Consider the following 5939-nt stretch of genomic DNA (forward strand, 5'->3'; position numbering starts at 1 on the left):
GTCGTGGAAAGGGGTTAAAAACCGTTTGTATAGCAGCTTGTTGTACCAGTGTAGGAACCAAGTATGAGGTGCCAAACATCAATACATTGGTACAAATTTTGAGTAAATCACACCAAAGTAATATAATTTGGCTTCACATTATTATAAATTCAACAAATTGTCTAAAAATAGCATTAGGTTAGTACAAAATTAAGGTTAACTATACCATATACACTGCATTTTTGTAGGGGGTGCCATGGCACCCATGGCACCCCTAGATCCGCCCATATGACTATACGAGTGAACAACGGTGCAGTGAAGCGCGCGTTAGCCTCTAGTACCATATAAACCTTCAGGATAAGGATTACATATTGTATTAGCCGTGGAGACAATGTGGGTAAGACATGGCAGGATTGACCTGTGCTCACTTGCATCAAGATTTCAGTGTGCATCTTTTGTGATGGGATAGCAGTTGGATTAACCATCACCTCTGTTCAGTTTAGTATGCAGCAATGCTTCACTAATTTGTAGTCTAAGTGCGAAATAAAGTAGCAACCGTGCCCAAAGTACGTAACTACGGAGTGGACTACAATGAAGCAAAAGCTCCAGAAAACTTCTACGAATATTAAGTTCAAGCGAAGGGTTGACCTGCAAGGTTTCTCTGTCAGGTAGCAGAATGTCCGGATCAGCGTCGCCTACTTGGTAGCAAGATGCACGGTATAGAGCTCCGTATGGGCCTCCCTTCCTTTCGTTATGAAGTAGCAATGTTTCTTCATCGATGCGTGCTTCCATGCTATCCAAGAGGGAAAATATATACTATTTGCAGCATGGACATGCGAGCATTACCCATATTAACAAATGCAACACTCTCTCAGCAGACAAAGAAATGATTGGCTGAATCTAAGAGAGAAACAAGGACCACCATGAAGAAATGAATGAAGGATTCACCTCTAGATATGCAGATCCAACACTGGAAACAATGTTCATGCATTCCTGACAAGGGAGGGCACATACACCTTACGTGGTTAGTTTTTCGAAGTACATTGCATGGCTAGATCTCATACGATCTGATATATCTGCGTTCTAGGCATGCCTATGAATAAGAAAACAACGGAATATAATTGGTATATACTACGGCTAGATCCGTTTGAGCGTCATATTATCAAGAGATTAATATGAGACGGATGTAGTATGATATAATAAAGTACTCCATCCATTCATTATTACGATGTTCTACCTTTTTTTCTGCTTTTTCGCAAAAAAAAAACCTTTTTCCTGCTTCAGACGTATGCAGACCCATTTTACTATGTTTGTTCACTCATTTCAATTTGTACGTAGTTCATATTAAAATATTCAAAACATCTTATATTCGTGAACGGAGGGGTATTAGATTCCTTTTCCTTTTTGTACTGAAAAGATTGGTTTTCAGTCATGCCAACAGTGGTGACAGTACTCATAAAAATAGTTATGTACAATGTAAGCTGTCCCTTTACATTCACTTCTCCTTATATATATGGGAGAGGGGCCTCTGAGTACATAGGTTCTGAGGTCACTGAGGTAGCCAAATAGGTTCACATCACGCCTTTCTCCTACTGCATGCTTACACTGGTACTACTGTAGCAAGAAGAAGACGATGTCACTAGCAGCTTTAGGTTTGTGCCTACATCTAGCTTCTTTCAGAGACTAGAGGCAAAGGAGAGATACGCATTCGACAACTCGTAGGACTAGCTAGGTGGTATCTTCTTCTCCACATTCCATTCCATGAGCTTGGAAGTGTGACCTTCCAAGGAGAGAGATAGGGAGTGAGTTGTGTGTTTGTGTGCCAAGCTAGGCACAACCTTATTGGTTCTTGGGCCATTGATCGATGGATACCATGCAAGCCGAGCAAGGTAATGGTGGCACGAGCCCTAGGAAGAGCTCGTGCATTGTGAACGGCCCCATCATCGTCGGCGCCGGCCCGTCGGGCCTCGCCGTGGCGGCCACCCTTCGCCGGCACTCGGTGCCCTTCACCATCCTCGAGCGCTCCGACGGCATCGCCGACCTCTGGACGAACCGCACCTACGGCCGCCTCCGCCTGCACCTCCCCAAGGTCTTCTGTGAGCTCCCGCACGTCCGCTTCCCGCCGGAGTTCCCCACCTACCCGAGCAAGCGCGAGTTCCTCAGCTACCTCCACTCCTACACCGCGCACTTCTCCATCTCCCCGCTGTTCGGCCGCACGGTGACTCGGGCGCGGTTCGAGGAGGCGACGTCGCTGTGGCATGTGACCGCGGCGGCGGACGGCGGCGAGGTGACGGAGTACGTGTCCAAGTGGCTGGTGGTGGCCAGCGGGGAGAACGCGGAGGTGGTGGTGCCCAAGGTGAAGGGGAGGGAGCGGTTCGCCGGGGAGGTGCTGCACTCCAGCGAGTACAAGAGCGGGGAGAGGTTCAAGGGCAAGAGGGTGCTGGTGGTGGGGTGTGGCAACTCCGGCATGGAGATGTGCTTGGACCTGTGCGAGCATGGTGCCATCCCTTTCATGTCAGTACGGAGTGGGGTAAGTGAACCAAGTCCTCTCTTCCCGCTTCCTCCCATGAGACATTGCTTTCTTGTTTCGTCGGGTTTCTTGATGCTACACATGCTGTGTGATGCTTGCCCGTTTGGAGACCACTTTATGCCCTGGAGTTTCAATAGTTTCCCTCTTTGCCTTTCTATAAACAGAAGAACATATGCATATGTGAATGCGGTCGCCCTCTTCCGTACTAGTCTGCTAGTGTGCTTTTTGATAGTAGTCCTATGATATATGATACTCCCTCCGAGATCCATAATAAATGTCGCGGCTTTGAATTAAGGCTGAACTAACCTTAGCTCAAAGTTGCGACACTTTTTTTTTGGATCGGAGCGAGTACTGGTATCTAGCAGTAGTATATTAGAACTCTGCTTCTCTCTCGGTGTATGCATGAGCTTATGGTATTTTTCTACATGTGAACATATTCATCCTACAACCTATTTGAACATCTTGCATGTGAGCTCATATATATTTTGTATGCAATGATGAAACAGGTGCACGTTTTACCAAGGGAGATGCTTGGGTCCTCAACATTCGGTATAGCCATGAAACTGCTACGATGGCTGCCGGTAAAGCTGGTGGACAGGTTCCTCCTCCTGGTTGCAAAGATGATTCTTGGGGACACGGAGAAGTACGGGCTGAAGAGGCCCAAGCTGGGGCCGTTGGAGATCAAGGAGGTGACCGGGAAGAGCCCTGTTCTGGACGTGGGAGCATGGTCCTTCATCAAATCCGGAGACATCAAGGTATGGTGGTTATTGTTACAGCTTCTCTCTTCTCTTTGTACGTACGTAGCTAGGATGCTTGGCTAGCTAGTGGTTGGCGAGGAAGAAAGAGTCAACAGAGCGAGTTGTTTCTTGTGCATGCCATTCCAACTGCCGATCGCTTTTGAGGTTTCTACAACGTTCTACCTCGGTTCATCTTGTTGCTGGGTGGAGTGAGATTTTACGGTTTTACCTCTGTCTGCCTGGCCCTTGTTGGCCTCTAGTTTACCACTTGATCTGCCTGATGCAGGCGTGTTTACTTTTGGTAACTGTCGCCTTGTCCACGACGTAGCTAGGCAGAGAAATTAGACGCGTGGGAACAAAAATAGCACTGCCTCCATGGCATTCTCCACAGGGCCTCCTGTCGAGCGCGATCTCCAATGATCTCTCACTCATGCGTAGCATAACCTTGTGATGAGCTCTTGCAAGTAGCAACAATCCCCGTACAGTGTGTGCACATTCTTTTTGACTTCAAACATCTCTCTCTCTCTCTCTCTCTCTCTCTCTCTCTCTCTCTCCACCTCTCCCTCTCTCTTGTATAGTATTTTTCTATATTCATTTATATATATTTCTGGCATGTGCACGTCTGAGGTTCTGATGGATGCATGGCTTGTGTATGCAGGTGGTGGCAGAAGTGGAGTCATTGGGCTGCAACGGGGCGAGGTTCGTGGACGGCAATGAGATGGCCTTCGATGCCGTCATCTTCGCCACCGGCTACAGGAGCAACGTCCCGTCATGGCTCCAGGTAATAGCCCTCTCGACATGCATGGCAAGCAAACGCTTTCCACAAACGCAACAGAACGCATTACTGATGCCATTCCGTTCCACGACGTACGTGCGTTCGTGCAGAACGACGGGTTCTTCACGGAGGACGGCAAGCCCAAGGCCCGGTGCCCCAGCAACTGGAGAGGCCCCAACGGGCTGTACTGCGTCGGGTTCTCCGGCCGGGGCCTGCTCGGCGCGGGCGCGGACGCGCTGCGTGCCGCCGCCGACATCTCCGGGAGTTGGCAGGAGGAGATGGTGGCAGCTGGAGCTGGAGCTGGAGCTGCGGCCACGATCTCCCCAGTGTGATCCATCGACCCACAGGGTGGTGTTGCACACACCCCTGTGAGCTATGCATGTAGCTGGCCTGGAGGGAGACTGGTGCCACCGGCCGCGCGGCTGATGGCGCTGTTCACTGCAGTGGCAGACTCATACTGTATGTATATGGGAGAGAGGGAGAGTAAGAGGAGGTGTGTGTGAGTGTGTATGTGCAGTGGCCATGGCCTGGAGCAGGGCTGGACTGTGACAAAATTTTGAATAGGAAAAAGTCTGCCACTAGTGTTTTTGTCGATGCATGCGCATACGGCTGGAAGGGCGCAGGCGTTTTTTTGTCCAGCGAACGCAGGGCTGATGTCTGCGTTACGTACGTACGTACGTACGTCGCCAAGCCCAACACCATTTGGTTTGGTTTGCCCCCCTCGCGGTCTAGCTAGCTGCCACTAGTTCCCAGTGTAACGTCCTGTCCAGTTACACATGCGCACAGAAGAGAAAATAGTTGGGTCGAGACAATGTTTTCCGCTGCACGCAGTCACAACTTCTTCATTTTGCTTGAAGAAGTTTCTGTTGCATCACCATGCAGGCTTTACGCCCCCGCTTTACCGATAAACCAACACATCGATCGGGTCTTACAACAGTTCAAAGTGCAACAAGTCCAAGCCAAATAAAAATAAAAGGGCCTGTCTAGAACTCAGTCGACTGAAACTTAACAAAGTCTCAATCGAGTGATGTCATCATAGTTTTTTTCTGCAAGCGGCACCGCTAGATGCTACACCGATGATGAAAAATGTTGACGACAGTTTTGCAAGCAATGACAACTAATGTTGCAACCGTTGTGATTAAAATGCTACAACCGTCAATGACGGATGTTACAACCGGTGAGACGTTGTGCTACAATCGATGAGGGACAACATGCTACCACAAACAAGATGGATGCTGCCACCGGTAGTAAACGTTCGGATAAAATGTTGCATGGTCGACTGAGATTTGGTTAAATCTCAGTCGACTGATTTTTAGCAAGCCCGAAATAAAAAAACAACTGATGGCACCAGCTTATGGCACCGAAGCGCACACCCACAATTTTTTTTCCTTTTGGAAACGGAGAAATAAAGGCACACACAGTACAGGACGATGGTCTGGATGAGCCTGCAATGATATCGTAAAATTGAGGAAGCTCGAGGGGCACTAGGTGCAACCCATGACAACCCGGATAGAGATCCAAAGGAATTGTGCAGTGACACACAAGAACAAAATGTGTTTAGCGTTCACTTCGACATCGCAAGTCGCCCAACAATAACTGACCCGTAATAAGCTACCAAGTCAAGATCTTGATCCTAAAAGGTAGGCAAAACTACCACATCTATGTGAGCTAAATGGAACACGGACCACAAAAATGGTGTGATAGAGTGGCTTAACCAAGACGCAACCCAAGGGTTCCAAATGCCAAGAAATGGAGTCTGATTTGACACAATGATACTTACACGACAAGATCGAGTTCCTCCGTGAGACAATCTGTTCGGCCACCTCGATCGGGCCAAGGGATCTACAGAATGAAAGGTTCCCTAGACCACTGTGGAGAACCAAGGCATGCAGGAATGAAGTAGTAACACAGATGGAGT

The 5939-nt window shown here is 48.6% G+C and overlaps 1 pseudogene; it reads left to right on the forward strand.

Moving 5' to 3' along the window:
- The first annotated feature begins 1724 nt into the window (after positions 1 to 1724).
- LOC119292823 lies at positions 1725 to 4524 on the forward strand (annotated as a pseudogene).
- The last annotated feature ends 1415 nt before the right edge of the window (positions 4525 to 5939 follow it).

This window comes from Triticum dicoccoides, chromosome 4B, assembly GCF_002162155.2.
Source record: "Triticum dicoccoides isolate Atlit2015 ecotype Zavitan chromosome 4B, WEW_v2.0, whole genome shotgun sequence".
In the NCBI taxonomy this organism is placed as follows: Eukaryota; Viridiplantae; Streptophyta; class Magnoliopsida; order Poales; family Poaceae; genus Triticum; species Triticum dicoccoides.